Source organism: Lissotriton helveticus, chromosome 4_1, assembly GCF_964261635.1.
Source record: "Lissotriton helveticus chromosome 4_1, aLisHel1.1, whole genome shotgun sequence".
NCBI classification, from domain to species: Eukaryota; Metazoa; Chordata; class Amphibia; order Caudata; family Salamandridae; genus Lissotriton; species Lissotriton helveticus.
This window is the reverse complement of record NC_136063.1, coordinates 1,880,094,896-1,880,113,027: the sequence shown is the minus strand read 5'-3', so window position 1 is coordinate 1,880,113,027 and position 18,132 is coordinate 1,880,094,896.

The window sequence follows — 18,132 nt, the reverse complement described above, 5'->3', positions numbered from 1 at the left end:
GAACAGGAGGCTATATTGTTCTGGAAATAAAGCAAACACAAGGAGATGATGGACGGAGTGCTGAAACTTTTCAGACACTCACCCCCAGTCACAGATCTGGAATGAATCCATCATTGTTATTTAGCTCACTTCTCACCTCAGTTCAGACCCAACCATATGCCAACCAGTCTTGACCCTGTTCCTCATGGGAACAGCCCAGCCTGAACTGCCAAGCCAGGTCTTCCCTGGACTGGAAACAAGCATCCAGGGACCAGTTTTGGGGTAACACCCCTCCTCAGCCAGGCTGTAGTGTAGTTCTTATATCCCTAATAGGCTCTGCGCATTGGAATAATATACACTATAGGTTTGACATAGAACTGAGGTCAGTATGTCTCTATCGAGTACATTAAACTTAATTACTTTCATGTGCCAGCTAACTCAGAGGTCACTAGAATTCTCGAATGAACAAGAAGGGATTAGTTTCAGACAACAGCATAAACATGACAACTTTGTTTCCCTTAGAGTTGGAATAATATCTTCAGAGTAGTGGAAACAATAGATAACCATTTCACTCAGTCAATCGTGCATGCTTCGTTTCTACAGAATTGCATAGAAATAGATAGACAGGGCGTTTCAATAAAAAGAGTTTATTGAGCAGTTTTCTTTCTCATGCAAGAGATATGACCTGCTACAATCGTAAGACAGAATGCGAAGTATAATACGTACAGCATCAACAGTAATATAAAACAGGGGTCTCTAAACCGGTCCTGGAGGGCCGGATCCATGCCAGATTTTTAACATACCTACATGTATCTCAATGGGGATATCCAAAAAATCTGGCATGGATCCGGCCCTCCAGGACTGGTTTGGAGACCCCTGATATAAAATAATACTGTAATAGCATGGACTGTAGCTATGACATATATAAAAATACATACATAAATAACACAGGCTGTATGACAATAAAGGTCCGGAATCAACATTCTTGTCCCAAATAGGACCTCATATGGAGTGATACCCCTAGAGAACTTCTTGGCAAGTTGTTAGGAGCACATTGAACTCCAATTAGACGTTTGACCCACCCATCACCGAACCTAATACCCTAGCTGTTATAGACTACTTTATGTCCCGTTTTTTTCTTTCCACAGCAGAATTTCTCTCTGGAAGAGTACCGCAATTCAACGCCCAAATTGGCCATGGCTTCTTTGTAAGTTTGAGAGCTAAACGCAGGCCCCTGGTCAGAATGTAGTGTGCCTATTTCATATGTGGCTATAAAGACTCGCAAATCTTGTATAACGGTTTGAGCATCAGCCGAGCGCTGAGGCCACATCCAAAGGAACCTTGAACACGAGTCCACTGCGACCATGATATATTTATAGTTACCATCCCTTTGTAAGTGACCACAGTGGTCCAGGTAAACACAAGTTAATGGTTTATCTGAAATTAACAGGGGCGTCTGCGTTTCACAGTAGAGATTTTCATATTTTGGCATATTTCACAGTCCAAGATGTAGTTTCCGGTCTGGTTCCTCATGCCGGGCCACCAGTATAGTTGTTTCAATAATGATACTGTGGCGGAAACACCTGCATCAGCAGAGGCGAGCCCTTCATATGCTGCTAGTATTAGTCCTAATATATGTTGCATGTTTGGTATTACCCTATCCCCCACTCCAGGGATTTGAGCAAATGGAACATTATTTTTATCAGTTATATATGAGTATTTGAGTGGAAACCCTTTAGGTAATGTACTACCGCTGCCTTTGCTTGTAGCATTGACAGCCAGTATTATTTCACTGTCTATTTTAGTTTTTGAACGAGTGATTGCAGCTACGGAAGCCAATTGCACAGCCCCCTTTGCGGCTTTATCAGCCAATGAATTCCCTTCAACGTGAATGTCATCACATTGATGACTCAGCGTGTGTATCACATGATTGTTTTGTAGTCCATTTCACAACTGAACTATTTGTTCCCAAAGCGTTTTGTGCTTGATTGTGCCACCTTTTGCATCTTTGAAACCATTTTGAAGCCAATTCTGTAAATATTAATTGTATGATTGCACACAGTAGAAAGAATCACACACTATGAGTGTGCAGAATTCGGGATCCCTATTTTCAAGTACCATTATGAATGCTTGTAGTTCAGCTCGCTGAGCTGTACAATCTCCTAGAGATTGCGTTTTTGTGACCATAGGTCTGAATTTGTCATTGCGCATATCACCTTTAACAGTTGTGCATGCAGCACTATAAGCTTGTTTACCCTCCCCCCGTAGCGGGTTGTGCTGATCCATCAGTATAAATTATACATTCATACTCGTCTAGAGGTAGAATTTCAGTAGGCAGAGGACATTCTTATTCGTATTGCAGGAATGCTTGTGTTTTCAAATAAGGATCAAAAACGTATTCAACATCGGTTGGAGCAAGAGAATTAACCCATTGCATCCATCTTGGATGTAAAGCTTTAGCATTCGGAATGCTCGCTTTTGTCACTGCCTCTAAGGCTGGTACAGGAGTTACAACCATAATGCGTTTCCCCTGTGCTAGGGCTCTTTCTTTTACTACAGCGGTTTGAACTGCTGTCAGAATTTTTTCTGTAGAAGTGAATTTCATTTCTGCTTGTGTGTACAAATGTGATTTTTATGCAATTAGTACTTTTTCACCGTCATTAAAAGTTAAGTAGGTGGATCCGCATTGACCCGGAATGATTCGATACACTAAATTGCATACGTTTATGCGTGTTTGTAAATGTTTGGTTGCTAACATGTCTGTTTGTAGTGAACGCAAAATTTCTGTGTGTTTTTGTGTCCAATTTACTGTTTTAAAATCAGGTTTGATTAATTCGTAGAGAGGTTTAACCCTTTCTGCGTAGTTTAGAATATAAGTTCTTCCAAATTCAGAAAACCTAGAATCAACTGTAAGTTTTTCAGCATTTTTGGAGGTTGGAGCAGTGCACACTTTTCTAAAAAGTTGGCTGCAAGGCTTTTGTCTTCACTTGATAGTTCATATCCTAGAAAAAGGACGTTGAGATGGGCAATTTTTGATTTTTTAAGAATGAATTTATACCCTTCAGAGGCGAAGCCCAGTATAATGGTGTTCACCTTGTTTAAGTGCCTATCCAGGTCATCATCTGTCAGATAGATATCATTGACATATGACAATGCCTCGTCATCATACGTTTGTAGTAAGTCTATTACCCTTGCTGAGAATAACCCTGGACTATTCCTGAATCCTTGAGGGAGACAACAGAAGTGATGCGGGGTCCCCATTATTGAGAAAACGGTCAAATACCTATTTTCAGGTGCAATGTTTTGACAAAAGAAACCATTTGAAATGTCTAATGTGGTTTTATATTTTTTATGCACAATGTTATTCATTAATGCTGTACTGTGTGCATTTTGCACTGCAAATGTTTTACAACATGAGTTCAAGTGCCTTTAATCCAAAACTAGACAATATGTATTGTCCGGTTTGGAAACAGGAAACAAAGGATTGTTCATTGATGAGGTGCATGTTTCAATCACCCCTTGGTATTCAAGTTGATCTACGATCTTCCTGACCTGTTTTTTAGCTTCTTGCTCAATTGGCTACTGCCTTTGTGTAGTTGTTTGATTTTTTTATTGGATTTTATGGTGAGGTGAGTCCTCTTCCCATCATACATGATTTCTGTATAATGCTGGGGCTTGGGCAACTGCCCGTTTGCTGGCATAAGTATATTTTAAATGTACTAGAACATGGTTGGAGAAGGCTGGCATAATGATGTCTTCGCCATATGGGCACTCCCTGACAAATTCAGGTGGGCAGTTTTTTTCTGCTAGAAGTATATCATAACCCTTTGAAAGTCGCTCCCAAAAGAATGCTTTCACTTTTCTTGGTATGTCTCCCTCCATCCGGAGTGTTATTTCATATAACCTGTGTGGAGAACTAACCCTAGTATCTGCAGTTTCAACTTCAATATCCTCATTCAAGTCCACTGTCTCCAGAAGTCCCTTCAGGTACTGGCGAGCTATTGTTACTTCTGCTGCGTTGTCCAACATTGTCTGAGCCCATTCTCCGTTCTTGAGTTGTGTCCTCAAGATCCTCGGCATGTCTGATTTTTAGACCTGCTACTTTCTTTTTGGTGAATTGAGGTTTTGGTTTACTTTTCTGAACGTGTTGATCGTCTTTGGACTTCACGTGTTCTTCCTTGTTTTCTGACCGTCCTCTTCTTTCGGATGTCTGTGACGATATCTGAAAGGTACGAGAGGAATGTGTACCAGTATCCTGATACCTGTCAGCTTTTCTCAAATTATCCCTATTCTTGAGGTTATACCTCCTTTTGGAGGGCTCCTTTTGAGGAGACCTACCTCGGGAATGAGAACTCTTCTCTTTGGAAGTTTGTTTGCTACTTTCCCACTTCTTTTTAGAAGAGGTAGGAGTGTTTTTAGTAAAGACCTTTTCAGGACTTTCAGACAGTTGTAGTTTAATTGTATAATTCTTCTAATCTTTGTATATTACTAAGTAATTCATCGTCCGACATTGCCTCAATGTCAGGGTCAGGTGTATAGCCGGCAAAAAATCGGCCAAGTTGCTCATGGTCTACCTAGTGGACCGAGCGTGGTAATGTCATTTAAATCTTTTAGGGCGCCTTTAAACGAGAGCTCATGCTCCTGGTATGTGAGTGGAATTTCAATATCCTCAAAAGGAATATATTCCTCTGGTGGATCATCTTCTTTGTAGAAGTGAAACACATGTGTTACTGGATTTGATTCTGGGAATACTATCCATGAATAGAATACCTCTGTCTGGTGATATTCATGTGCCTTTATCACAAAAACTGCTCCACCACCTCTTGATGTTAGGCTATGTTTTATAAGTTTTAGAGTGATGGCTCTCCTTAAATTTGGAGGAATGCTTATTGCATTCACGTCGGTTTCATTAAAACCTGTTGAGTTAAAAGCTAGTATGGCGTTGTCGCCTGTGGCTCCACCGGTTTCGGTGTTGTTATCCCCGTTTAGGGACATTTTGATTAATGAAAATTGCAGAGCAAGATTCAAGGGAACAAAGATAAGGTGCACAATATTTTGGAACACTGTATCTTTCAACACTGAACAAAGCAAAAAAGCTAATACATAGGATTTTCGTCCTACTCAGCTATGGCGGATATTATCCCTACCCACTCCAGACGTCTATTGGAGTATTATGAGTAGGGGTCTCTGAGAAAAGCACACCTGTGTTACTTCAGTATCTAGCATCAAACTAGTGCCATCCAAACCGTAGGGCGCCATGTAGTGTTCCTATATCTCTAATAGGCTCTGCGCATTGGAATAATATACACTATAGTTTTGACATAGGACTGAGTTCAGTATGTCTCAATCGAGTTCATTAACCCTAATTACTTGTGTGTGCCAGCTAACTCAGAGGTCACCAGAAACTTCCTTGAATGAACAAGAAGGGATTAGTTTCTGACAACCGCATAAACATGACAACTTTGTTTCCCTTAGAGTCGGAATAATATCTTCAGAGTTATGGAAACAATAGATAACCATTTCACTCAGTCAATCTTGCATGCATCGTTTCTACAGAGTTGCATAGAAATAGATTGACAGGGCGTTGAAAAAAATAAGGGTTTATTGAACAGTCTTGTTTCTCATAGAAGAGATATGAACTATTACAATCATAAGACAGAAATGCGAAGTATAATGCGTACAGCGTTGACAGTAATATAAAATAATACTGTAATAGCATGGTCTGTAGGTATGACATATATAAAAATACATACATAAATAACACAGGCTAAAATACTGAACTGGTGCTTCTAAAATAAACCTACCCCAGTGTACCTAACCAAAGTCTAGTACGAAGGAAGAAGTAGGTGCTGTTTTAGATATAGTTTAGTTTAGTTTAGTTGTGCCAAGAATTGCCAAAGGTTTCTCTATGTTCTAATCAGCTCCATACCTTAGAATGAGAGAGGTTGGTATCTCTTTCCCAGGACTCGATCTCTAACATCCCGCAAGGGGAGTCAGAAACACTGGAGTTGGATTCTCGGCGAGGAGGATGACAGTGTCTGGTCAGTGCGTAAGTTGGGGAGTTGACTTCCTTCGGGTCTTGCTGTGGCGAGCCGCGTCATGCAAGTAGGTAGCTGAACTGCACCGAACCGTGCCTTGCCATAGCAAGTGAAGGTATATTTATACCTTGAAGGTGTTTAGGAATGCCAGTATTGACGTAAAAGTCAGGCAGAAAAACATCATCAATGAACCCCTAAGGAATAGATGTTCATGCGTAATAAATGAGTTCTTGGAGAAATCAATATTCAAGCAAGGGGAAGTCCTTAAGGCTTAAGAGTCTGGTTTTCCAGGAACTCGTTGCGACGTAGATGAACGCATGTAAGTAGCCATGCCTGTATTAGGGTAGCATGGACTATGCCTAAATAAGGGCTGGATTTCTATGCCTAAATAAGGGCAATGTGAATTGTACCTATATAAGGGCATGAATCTGGAAACTCATACGGAATCTAAATCGATACACAACAATGCTAGATTGAATATAGTGGGAAAGTGAGCAAGGGACCCACGTCTGGGCATACGCTGCCAACTTAGTGCAAGAAAAGGAAACACGCAGAGTTGGTGGACAGAGAGCTGAAACTTTTCAGACACTCACCACAAGTCACAGATCTGGAATTAATCCATCATTGTCCTTTAGCTCACTTCCCCACTCAGACTCAGACCCCGCCATATGCAAATCAGCCTTGACCCTGTTCCTCATGGGAACAGTCCAGCTTGAATTTCCCAGGATGCCTGTTTTCCGGTCCAAGGAGGACCTGGCCTGGCAGTTCCGGCTGGACTGTTCCCAATGTAAAAATAGTTGAGGCTGATTTACGTATGGGTGGGTCCAAACTGTAATGAAGTGGTGAGCAAAACAACAATGGATTAAACCCAGATCTGTGACTGGGGATGAATGTTTTATATTGTATTTCGCTCTTGGCACCGATCCGCCACGGCTTGTGCCGTTTGCAGCGGCGGGGCCACATGAGCGCAAATTCCTTTCCGCCCCCCACATCCTCACTTCCGCCCTGCTGGCCAATTGGCAGGTTAGCGGGCTAGTGAGTGGAATAGTCGCTGCTATTTAAGTCCAGCGTAGCCTTCAGTTGGGGCTAACAGCTGGTAAGAGAGGCCGCTGAGGCTCCGCGCATTTACTGTTCACAATTTTAAAGCTTTTAATAATTTTGCTCTGTGTTCGACACTCTATCTTGCCGCTTTTTAGCGCTTTGTATAATTTGTCCTATTGTTGATTTTACGAACAATATACCTGTATTTGATCGCCGCTCTTCGGCGCAACGCTCTCTCCTCTGCACAATATTGTATTTTGCTCCTGGCACCGATCCGCCACGGCTTGTGCCGTTTGCAGCGGCGGGGCCACATGAGCGCGAATTCCTTTCCGCCTCCACATCCTCACTTCCGCCCTGCTGGCCAATTGGCAGGTTAGCGGGCTAGTGAGTTTCTTTCTCCTGGTATTTAATGACGCAATGGCGGAAGCGCAGCGGACGAGCGCAGCGGGAGCGCCGACTTCGCGCCGAAGTCGTGCCAAAGTCCTGCCCGTCTGCGCCCGTCCGCGCCAGCCCGGGACCAGGGGCCATTCTCTCTGCCCCTGATTACATTACATATTCACGCTCGACCCTATTGAGTCTACAGCCACCTCCCTGTACTTTTGCTCCTAGCCTGAACTGTCAAGATGCGCCGTTAAAATGTCCTAAATGTGCTCTCACACTAGACTCTGTTACCTCGGTCACAGATTCCCTCTCATCCACTTTTTGGGGCACTTCGCCTACCACGCATCAGGTTTCCTCTTCTAAATTGAAAACCTGCCCTGATTTGAATTTTATTAGCATCAATTGCCGATCTCTCCCTAGGCACAGGAGAGATATCTTTGACCTCCTTGAGTCATCCAGTCTGGCAGCCATGTTTGTAACAGAAACATGGCTCAACGACACCTCCGGCCCAGACATCGCCATGGCCCTCCCCAACAACTACACCTTTGTGGGGAGAAACCGTGCTCTCAAGGAGGGCGGAGGGATTGCTGTTATTTTTAAAAGAGATTTCTCCTGCAAATGGGAGGACTTAGATTTTCCTAGTTGCGAAGCAGGTCTCTTTAAACTGTCTCTCTCTCCTTCCTTTACTCTGACAGGAATCCTCATTTACCGTCCCCCTGGCTCGGCCTCGGCATGGGTCTCTGCTCTTCCTGAACTTATTGCCCCTTTGTTACTACAATCCACTAATTTTCTTATAGTGGGTGATTTAAATATTCATTTTAATCAAGCTTCTTGCCCTATTAGCATGCGCTTATTACTGGATTTAGCCGCTTTGGACCTCTGCCTACTTAACTCCGGCCCTACTCACAAAGCCGGTAATTTATTGGATCCACTTATTTCGAATCTCAGTTGTATTACTCACCACTCCTCTTCTCCTGTTATTTGGTCCGATCATTTCATTATTGACTTTTCAATTAAGATATCCAATCATAACTCTTTCACTAGTTCACACCCTCACAAGGCCAGTAGGAACTGGAAACGATTAGACAAGGATAAGCTGAACACCTGCCTTGAAATTTCCAAACCTACGTGTCCCACCATCACTACGAAGGAGGAGTCTGTTGTCAGCTCTTTGTTGACATCAGCCCTAGACTCCTGCCTCCCAACTCAGAGTAACAAATCTCAGATTCATCATCCTCCAGCACCCTGGTTTAATGATTCACTCCGCCTTGAAAAATCTTGTTGCAAGAAATTGGAACGCATCTGACGCTCCAATTACTGTACGACCAATAAAACAAGATATAAGGCTGCCTTGCGAGCTTACCACTCTGCCTGTGATACCGCCAGAGCTAATCATGCCAATATTTCCATACTCAATGCCCAAAATCGACCTAAGGCCTTGTTCAAAGTGGTAAAAGATCTTTCAGGCATGTCTTCTGCACCTAAAGACCCCTGTCTGGACACAACTCAATGTAATGCCCTGGCAAAAATTTTTTGGGAGAAAATATATAAGATCTATGCTATTTTTAACGCTACTCCCATTGTTTCCTCCACTTCCGTGTCTCATTTACCCACTCTTGATCCTATTGATGCATCTAATCCAACTCCCACTGCCCCCTACTTCACTCCTGGGAGCCGATCTCGTTTTTACTTTTTCAAAAATATCTAAATGAAATAAAAACTGGTTCTCCTCTTGATCCTATGCCTCCACAAATACTGCGTACCTTGGATCCAACCATACTCCGGATCATTTTGAATCTTTTAAATGCTTCATTGGTTGAAGCTACGGTCCCTAACGAATGGAAACATGCGATGGTGGTTCCATTGATAAAAAAGGCCAACGCGGACCCTAATAACCCTTCCAACTTTCGTCCTATTTCTTTGCTCTCTTGCTACTCCAAGGTTCTTGAAAAACACGTTAACTCTCTTCTCACCTCTTATGTTGAATCCTCAAATCTTCTACAATGTTCTCAATCTGGTTTCAGGGCCGGCTTCTCTACTGAGACCACGCTTCTCGGTGTGTCTGAGACCATTAGAAGACAGGTGGACAGCGGGGAGACAGTGGCACTCATTCTGCTAGACTTGAGTGCCGCCTTTGACACCGTCTCCCATTCCATCTTGCTGTCCACCTTGAAATCTGTGGGTATTGATGGTCCCGCCCTGGCCTGGATTGCTAGCTTTCTTTCTAATCGCACTTTCCAAGTTTTTTCTTCCTCGTCTGTTTCCTCCATCTTTTCCTCCCCTCACGGTGTGCCCCAGGGGTCTATCCTTAGCCCTCTCTTTTTCAATCTCTATGTGAGACTGCTTGCTTCCCTGGCAGAGCAAGCAGGCCACACGATTTATTCTTACGCAGACGATACGCAAATCGTCTACTTGCTATCCACCAATAAACATCTCCCCACGTCCTCCCTGCAGTCCGGGTTGGAACAAATCTCCAACTGGATGCACAGACATAAATTAAAATTGAATGGTGACAAAACAGAGCTACTTCTATTCGTCCCTCTCACCTCGCTCTGGGGCCCTCAACATTGGCCTCATCAGATGGGCCCCACTCCTACCCCTTCAGCCTCAGTTCGCAACCTCGGGGTCCTTTTTGACAACCAGCTGTCATTTAAGCAACATGTTGTAAAAGTCTCTGCCACCTGCACTACCATCATAAGGTGGCTGAGAAAAATCACGTGGATGCTTCCAGCTGACACCCTGAGGACAGTGGTCCAGGCCCTTGTCATCTCACGCATGGACTATGGGAACATTCTGCTTCTGGGTGCCTGTAAGGGGGTAATAAAGAAATTTCAGGTTGTTCAGAATATGGCAGTCCGCCTTCTCTGTAACTTGCCTGCTAGGTCATCGGTCTCCATCCATCTGCGCAAGCTGCATTGGTTGCGCATTGAGAGCCGAGTAAAATTTAAAGCTCTCTGCATAATGCACCATATTAAAATGGGTAAAGCTCCTAAATACCTGTCCTCTTTAGTTCAGCATTATGCTCCCTCCCGTACGCTGAGATCTTCTACACAAAACAAGTTTCAGATCCCTCGGGTCAATAGAGCCAAAATGGGCGGCCGCTCATTTGCTCTACTGGCACCCTCCTTATGGAATTCTATGCCTCAATCCTTGCGATCTGAAATCTGTTACCTGACATTCCGTAAAGGAATTAAGACCTGGCTTTTTAATACTTAATATGCATGCTTATTTCCTCTTAAAACTTAACTCACCTTCTGTTTGTTTTAGCGCCGGGAAACCTCCGGGTAGCTGCGCGCTTAATAAATGCAATTATAATAATAATAATAATGTTTGACAATGTTCAACATTCAGTCGATCATCTTTTTGTGTTGCATTTTCACCCTAAGTGGACAGGTATGCCCAGACGAGGGTCTCATGCTCTCTACACCACCGGTTTCAAGCTAGCCTGGCTGATGACGGATGATACCCCGAAACCAGTCCTAGGATGCTTGTTTTCTGGTCCAGGGAGGACCTGGCCTTGCAGTTTGGGCTGGACTGTTCCCATTTGGAACATGGTCAAGGCTGATTTGCATCTGGCTGGGTCCAAACTGTAATGGAGTGGTGAGCAAAATAACAATGGAATTGTCATGATTCTGCTACCGGTAGTACACTGACTGCCGTACATTCAGGTAGAACAGACTTTAGGATACGGCCTTGCCGAAACTACATGTACCGGCAGGCATTGCGAATCACGTGAGACGTGATGCAACGCGGCGTCGATCACGGAAGTAAAAGGCGACTGAAGGATTCCTCTTTGCGGATTATTCGTGTTGATGCGCCTAAAGCTGTATCTCGAGGAAAGCAACGTTAAGAGCGGTAAGAGTGCAAAAGCACCTCTGGTTATATCGCCTCTGGTCGGAGGAAGGCGAACCTTGTTGTTACCTCCTCATAATCCTCTGTTGGCCGAGATCCGGGTTTTGCTGGTCTCTTGCAGAGGAGTCTTTGTTTCAGTTCTCTGTAGCCTTGATACTCCTCTGTTGGCTGATACCCGTTTTCCGGTCTCATGCAGAGGAGCCTTTGTTTCCTTGCCCTGCATCCTCCGAACTCCTCTGTTGGCTCAGACCCGTTTTCCGGTCTCATGCAGAGGAGCCTTTGTTTCTTTGTCCTACAAACTCTGTATTCCTCTGTTGGCTAAGACCCGTGGATTGTCGGTCTCTTGCAGAGGAACCTCTGTTAGTATTGCTTATACTAATATCCTTGGCGAACATCACTTCAGAGATACAGGAGGAGCAGATACTATTTTACTTGGATTGTTTTGCACTGGTTATGCTGGTGACATTGTGGATATATAACAAATGCTACCAGACAGCAATCTGGCTAAAGCAAGCATTTATTGCTCCAAAGTCCAGAAGCAAACCTTTGTTGTTTCTCTTGTTTTTGTGATTTTCTATACCTACTATAGGAGAGAGCCTCCAGAGAGGGTGGGTTGCCACATAGGCTAGGCATATTAGCCTCACTGCGAGCATGATTTGGTAGGTGAACTAGGGGGAACCGAATCAAGTATTTTTCTCATATGTTGTGATCCCTGAAGTGCATATCAAACACATATGTTCTTTTTGTTTCTTGTCTTAAAACACTAGTTGCTTGAGGTGAACCTGCCGCTGCCCTCTGCTCTCTTCTGCATGTTAGGTTACGCCTTCTTTGTTTTACAGGTGTGGTGTGGGAGACATTGTGTATGGTGATTATTACCACTTACCATTTCAGTACTCTAGTATAGTCAGACACTGTGTTTATATTGTGTTTTTGTATCTTTCTCAGTCCCTAGCCTTTCCTTCCCCCGCTCGATTACCCCAACAGTCTGTTTTTTACTATATGCCAGACTTGGGGTTGTCCAGAGGTGGGCCACTTTAGAGCATCAGCACAGTCCTGAGGATTCGAAACGGAGGAGCCTGGCAGGATTAAACCCAGATCTGTGACTCGGTGTGAATGTTATAACAATGTTCAACATTCCGTCCATCATCTTTATGTGTTGCATTGTTCTGGAAATAATCTATTATTTCCACTGAATTTCATCCCAAAATTCAGGAGCCTCAAGCCACATTGACTGGAGTCTCCATGTGGGAGTGGTGAGGGTATGGTACCCCAATTCAAACCCATGTCTAAGTGGCACAGATCATATTTTGTTTTCCCCATGTAGTCAGTCAGGTAAAAGGGTCTCTGGAGGCCTGTCGAGCATAGTATGCAATCCAAACGGACATGGCATTTATGCATTGTGGAATAGTACAAATACTCCCATGCTCCGGCTTGCCTAAAGCTCTAGGAGTCAAGTAGGGATCTATGCCTAAGACACATACCGGCGGATGTGAACAATCAAGGGCTGAATGCAGCACACTATTGGAATCGCCTCCAGGCACCTATGGGGCATCAGCCAGTCTGCTAACGCTCTTGTCAGGTCATCTAAGAAACTGGCCTTGTCGGTGTTTGGAAAGTATATGCTATCTAGGACCAACATTTGACCAGCTAGTTGACTTCAGAGCAGGACGAAGTGCCCACTGGTGTCTATCTGTTTTTCAGTGACCGTGAACGGTGTACCTAGGCTCAACCAAAGTGCTGCACTTCGAGCATACCCTGAGTAGGAGTGTGTGGTAGAATTAATATGTGCATTATTATAACTTTCGCTACCTCATTAAGGTGGAACCCTTATAAACAAGCATTTGCAATGCAATAGGTCTCACATTAATAAACTTTGAGCTATTGGCATTGCAAATACTATTATTTTTTTTTTTTGGTAAAAAAATATCTCAACAGTAGCATAAGTACTAAAACATATTCCACAAAGAAAGGAAAGGTTGCAGTACCACAGGCCGTTAGTAGGTGTCCCTGTGGAGTTGCAAAAGGATCTCTATTAGCCACATAAGATACTCCACCTTTAATGCAATTCTATGTCAGGACTGGAGACGAGGATTATGCCTTCTCTCTTTGCTCTTATTAAGCAGCAACCATCGCTAAAAGACAATATAAACTATGTTTCCCATGAACACTTGGGAAAATGTAGTAGAAGAAACAATATCCAATAGAAGAACCGTCCCAAAACATCAAATCAGGAGGCCCATTAGCCCCAACATAGTTCTTCTTCACTGGCATTTCACCCTCTTTCTTCGCCGCTGCGCAGTACCTCATACTGTTTTTCTTTGTGCTTGTTTTTTTTCTTAATCTCTTATAGCGATTATCATTGTGTTTGTTTCCTTGATTTACTTGCAGGAAATGATGCCTTTATTGTAGCGCAGCGCAGCTGCATCTCTTAAGTACCCTTTTGTTTGTTTTCTTTTATCAGGTTTTTGTTACGCAGCGCAACAGGTCTAATTGCGGCCTTATTAATTTTTCATTGGCAGCTCAGGGCCACGGGAGCGTTTTCCGATCCTACGCAGCCCCATTCTGGTGCAGCTCACGTTGTGGACCTCCCACCACTTGAGGGCGCTGGAGGCGACGCAAGACCACTGCGCACTACTGCCGTGAGTCTCTGAGCTTCCTGACTGAGGGAGACGCGCGGTGGGGTCTGTAGGCCGATTGGGCATTTAGTCAGTACTGGATAAGACAGATCGAGCCAAAATATATTCAACGATCCGCAGCCTGTGAGAGCCTCCCTCTAGGGAAAGGCTGGTGAGTCTGTGTTTTTCTTCACTACGCCCGTGGGGGTCTGTATCTCAAGCCCCAGTGGCCTGTGGGACATCAACCCAGGCCGGCTCTATCTCTTCATATATCGTGCACCAGCATAAGGTGTCCCAGGGCTGTGACCCCATTTAAAGTAGTGAGATCCTTGCAATATAGAATTTCAGGTTGCCACCCAGCCCCCCAAAAAAGAATATAGTCATTTAACGCCTCTTCAGAATGCCCTTGGTCTGTCCCCAGATCCCTCCTTTATTAGGCGTGTACCTCTCTAGTCCTTGGGTAATACATTATTGACTATGAGGATGACTACCAAGGAGTGGAAGACCCTCTGGGTGACTTCCCTTGGGACTGTGATTTTTACGTTGCTGTGGACGCCTCTATTTACCGGGCAGTGGTGGGAGCCATGACTCCTTAGAAGGAGAGACTTTCCCGCCAGATTACCCAGGCATCCCCAAAGCTAACTCCACCTCCCACAGCCTCCCCAACCCTAAGGTCCCAGGGATCCCCATGTCGGTGGATTCTGCGCCACCTCCGGGTCTTCAAGCCTGTGATATGGGGGTGGACTTAAATGCCTTTGATAGGCTTAAACAAGCTTTTTGAGCTTGTCAGCGTCCCTTACCAGTGGGGGACGAGGTTCTACAGGCCCCAGTTAACCCTGCCTCTTCCAACGATACTGGGGGTACAGATAATGAACCTCTGCCTGATGACATCATTCACCTTCGGTCTTCTGAATGAGCCCTGGATGACAAGGTCTCAAGTTACGTGGTGGGGCACATTTGCCGACCGCTGGAGAAAGAGGCCCGTAATTGTCTCTGGGCCGAAGGCCCTCGCCCTTCTCTGGAGGGGAAAGTGGCTCTCACCCTAGCAATAGACACACATATGGCCACTTTTCTACAGAATTTCATCAAAGATCCCAAAAAAAGGAATCAAGAGGTCCTAGCGGGCATGCCAGGACAAGCTCCTAGATACTCTGGGTCCCCTCACTAAGATCCTGGATATGGCCGAGGAGGAAAAGTCATCTGGCTCCCTGATTAACACTGAGACACTTTCAGGGTGGGCTCAAAGAGCCATTATCTTTCTGGGCAATGCAAATTGCGCCCTGTCCACAGAGTGTCACCGCACCCATCTTATTAAGGTGGACCTCAGCTGGGAGACCTGGCAGATTCAAAGGCAGGGCAATTGCACAGGGGGGGCTCTTTGGAGAGCCTTTTGTCAAGGAGTTAGGAAAATTCATAAACACCTTTACCTCCCTTGACAAAGCCCAGACATCTATCAGAAAGGTGTTCCCTCGTGTTTTCCGCAGAGCTGATTGAGGTAGGGGCCGCTCGACTGGCCGCCCTTCGAACCAGTACCCTCCAAAAGGGCAAAGCTACAAGCAAGGCCAGTACCAGGATCCTGATTTGGGAATTTCTACCCCATGAGAGGTCGGCGTGGCAAAGGCAGAGGATACCATGGAGCAGCAACCTCCTCAAGCCCCAGCGAAAGTTCTCCCTTCATCCCGTTTAAAGGTCGGACGGCTCGCACATTTTTTACAGACTTGGATTTCTATCACAGGTAATGCATGGGTCCTTCAGACGGTTCAGGGATTCCACATAGAGTATCTTGGGGATCCCTCCCAGCGGGCCAGATCCTGCCCCACACAGTTCTCACAGCGAGAGGCCGCCCTGGTAGACAAGGAGGTTGTCTCCCTCCTCTCGAAGGGCGCTATTTTCCCTTCATCTCCTCATCCCCAGGGGCTCATAAGTAATATCTTTCTGGTCGACCGATGGGTGCCAAAAACCTGTAATGAACCTCAGTGAGCTCAATGAGTGGCTGATTTACCGCCACTTCAAAATGGAGGGCATCCACCTCCTCGGGGATGTTCTGTGGCCCTCAGATTGGATGGTACGGCTGGACCTCTAAGAGGCCTACCTGGTCATCCCAATTTTCCTGCCTCATCACTGGTTCCTCCAGTTCATATGGCGGCAACAGATGTACAAGTTCTCTACTCTTCCCTTTGGTCTATCTTTAGCCCCTTGGTGCTTCACCAAGGTTCTCAAGCCGGTGATGGAATCCCTGAGGGCTTGGGGTATACCAATGATTGTGTACTTGGACGATCTGTTCTTAAAGGGTCCATGTCCACACCAGCTGTTGTCCCACCTCCAGATGGCGGTGGATCTATTTCAAAGCTTAGGCTTTGTGATCAACGATAAGAAGTCACTCCTGACACCTTCTCAATACTTGACCTTTTTAGGATTCGTAATATACTCCACCTCATCTACTCTAAGTCTTCCCTCCAGGAAGGTGTTGAAAATTCGGCACAAACTGAGATGTACTTCACCAAACATCAGGTTTCGCTCAGATAGCTGGCTCGAGTTGTAGGCCTCCTTTCCGTGTTAATTTAGGCCATCTTCCCATGGCCTCTCCACTATTGGGCCCTGCAGAGTCTGAAGGCTGCCCACCTTCGCAGGGGATGTCGCCTACTCTCACAAAGTATTTCTTTCTGAAGAGGCACAAGAAGAAATTCAGTGGTGGTCAGACCACACGGAGGCCTGGAATGGCCGTGCAATCTTCGGGTCGGCCCCAGACTTGGTCATAGAAACTGACGCCAGCAGGGTTGGGTGGGGGGCCAAATGCAGCACCTTTTCTACAGGAGGGTTGTGGTCTCCAGAAGAACGAAAGTTACATATCAACTGCTTAGAGCTTCTAGCAGATTTCTTTGCAGTTCGCTGTTGGACAAGAGATTTGATACAGTCGTGTGTCCTTCTGAAGATGGACAACAGCTCAGAGGTCCCCTACATCAACTAATTAGGGGGCAGGCGGTCCAAAGCCCTCTCGGATCTCACTCCAGGCTTTTGGCAGTATTACCTGGACCATCAGGTGTCGGTCACAGTGGAGTACTCGCTCAGCCGGGAAAACCAGGAGGTGGACTTCCAGTCCCGCAACTTCAGGGACTCCAGTCTTTGGAAACTTGACCAGGAGATTTTTTAAATATTGTACAACCATTGGGGTCCTTTCATAGTGGATCTTTTTGCCTCGAGACTAGACCACCAGCTGCCCGCTTCTGCAGCTGGAGGCTGGACCTACTAGCAGTGGCCACAGATGCCTTCCTCCAGGACTGGAGCGAGGAGAAGGGGTATGCTTTAGCCTCCTTCGCAATGATTACAAGGACTACAATGCAGGTCCGAAGGCAAAGGGCGGACATGGTTCTGATCACTCCCCTTTGGAGATCGCAAGTTTGGTTTCCAGTTCTACTGGAACTTTCCTGAGATTCTCCAATCCTACTCCCCCAATTTCCGACCCTCCTGTTGAATCCCGACAAAGTTCCCATCCCCTGATTCAAGGAAACTCGTTGTGGCTCATGGCGTGGCAGATAGCAGGAGACAATGGGAGGTCCCTGGCCTTTCGGAAAAGGCTGAAATCTTCATGTCCAAGGCCTCTCAAAAGATACAGATCAGCATGAGGCAGATGGTCCCGTTGGTGTATGCGATGGAGTCTTATACCCCTAGGTGCAGATGTAGTACAAACTCCCAATTTTTTAGCACAGTTAGCTTCAAGTGGTCTGATTTACAGATCGATAAACACCTTTCGGTCAGCCAATTCAACCGGCCATGTACCATCAATGATGCGGCAGTGGGGGAACACTCCCAAGTATGCAGATTGTTACAAGGTATCAGGCTTTCTCTACCTCTGGAGCCTCGCTAGTCAGCCCTCTGGGATGTGAACTATCAGCCTGATTCATGAAGCGAAATAGCGCCCGCAATGGCTGCGAAAACGCAATTGCGGGTGCAAAACACGGAATCGGCATTCAAGTACGAAATAGCGAATTCGCAAAAAAATAATAGCGATTGAAATAGCGATTACGCTATAATAGTCGCAGACTCCGGGTAGTCGAGCATTAGCGATACGGAAATAGCGACCAACCACGGAATCTGCTAAATGAATAGCGAAACGCAATATTGTCTCAATCGGCATTCATGAAATAAATACATTAGCGAAAAAGCGCTAATTCGCACGTTTGCGCGGCGCAATTTAAGGACAACTCAAAGCAGGTGGTAACCATAAA